Here is a 2101-nt window from a genome sequence, read left to right as displayed (position 1 = left end):
TCATCGTAACTCAGTACGCGGATCATCAACCATAACCTTTCACTTACATACCCTAGTATAGGTACCTCTCCCCATGAGCTTGGCCTCCCAGTGAAGACAAACTGTCAACCTGGGAACTGCACAGGGCTTGGGTCGTACATTCACCTCATTCCCATCATTTCTCATTCTACAGAGGCAGCCTCGGCATAACCCCTATGATGCTTGTTCAGAGGGAACCCATACTAAGATGTAGAAACTTCCAGTTAAGCCCTACCCATAATCAGGTATTGTGGGGGTACTCAAAAATTGGAAAGGTATCGCATCCAAACCAATATCAGTTTTAATCAAAATTCACCATGTCATTCAAGTCATATTCCCCTTCAAAGATCTTTCCATAGAATGACTCATCATTCCAAAGTTTTCAAACTCATTTCAATTCACAAGTTCCCATCTATAGTAGTCACATTTTGTTGTTAGCACTAGCACTAATCATGAGGGGTGCTATCTTGCTTGGCCATCTTTGAGGCTAACTTTGCTACTCTAGTATCACTCTAAACTTATACCAAAGTTAACTATAAAAGTAACTTCTTAATAAACCAAGTAAAAACTTTTTAAGGTAAAAACTTGGGATGGGATCATTGTAAGTAAGGTAAGATTAATGGTGCCTTGCCCCAATATGGCTTTGCACTTGCAAGAATATTAGCTTGCCTTGGTTGGGGTAGTGATCACAATTCGCTTCTTCCTCTTCTTGGTAGAAGCCTTCCTCCTCTTGGTATCCTCCGGTACTAGCGTCTAAAAACGAATACGAGATACAATCACCCAACAAGGTTCAAGAGCTACACTAAGCACACCATGGCTTCACACAAACTATTCTAGTGGCATGACACACATCACATATTAGTTGCATTTGGTTTTCTTTCTTTCTTTAAGAAAAATAATTTCCTCTCATTACATATGTAGATTAGAGTTTCTATTTAGTTCTTGGAGGAAATAATTTCCTCTCATTGAATCTTATTAAGATTTAATCTTCTCCAATAATCATGCATGAATCCATGTTGACCAAGGTCAACCATTCATCATCATTATTTGGGAAAATAATTTAAATGAGGTAGAATACCTCATACCATTTAACAATACCACTTATTTTTTAATATCACCAAGTAATTCCATGTGAGAGTAATTAGACCAGGGTCACAACTTCATATGAAAGTACTTGGGACAAGATTTAAATGAGAGGAAGCCTCTCACACACTTTACATTATAGTTTTGGGCAATATCATTTTACTAGAATAGCCATATAGTCCTTTATTTTCTTTAGGCCATGATCACTCAAAGTAACCCTGCCATATTTTTACATAATCAATTAGAGTATGTGACATGTGATCTATGAGATTTTAAATCAACTCAATAGCAATTTTGGTTGAATTTTAATAATTGTTTGAAAGTGCAAAAGTCCCTGACTTGTTATTTTTGTCACATTTAATCTACAATTAATCTCATGATGAGACCAGCGGGGTTGTGTAGATCTTTTTACTAGCTTTCCAACAGTATAAAATTCATCAAATTTGGTTGAGCCAATTTTAATCTATTCAAATTTGAAAACAGGGCCAGTATTGAATTAGATTTAAACAGATAATTCGAAATTCAAATAGTTGGGCCGCGCGGGAAAACTAAACGGGCCGAATCGATTTAAACGGCGCAAGGCCAGCCCACCACGCATCTACGCACGCATGGGCTGCCTGACGGGTGGGCTCCACCCGTCAGCCTCTCTTCATAACGCGAAGCGGTACGGGGGCTGTGGTGCGTCGGATTAGATCGAGATCCAAAGGCTCTGGGTCGTCGTCATCACCGGCGAGAAGAACTCACTGGCGCGGCAGAGCTAGGGGGTCGGAGGGCCCACCGTGGCTCGAGCGGTGGTTCGCAGTGTGCTCGACGAAGGTGTAGACGACGGCGAAGCTCCAGGTACAAGCGGTGCTTCCTGGGGCGGCTCCAATCGACGGCGAGCTTCCGCGGCGGCGCACGGCAGTGATGATGAAATTGGGTGGCCCCAGTAGCTAATCAAGGCAGTCAGGTGGTCGAGGAGATCGAGGGAAGAGAGGTGAGTGCTGCGGTGTGAAGAAAA

The sequence above is a fragment of the Lolium perenne genome, chromosome 5 (genome assembly GCF_019359855.2).
Source record: "Lolium perenne isolate Kyuss_39 chromosome 5, Kyuss_2.0, whole genome shotgun sequence".
Lineage (NCBI taxonomy): Eukaryota > Viridiplantae > Streptophyta > Magnoliopsida > Poales > Poaceae > Lolium > Lolium perenne.
Note: the sequence above shows the minus strand (reverse complement) of the source record.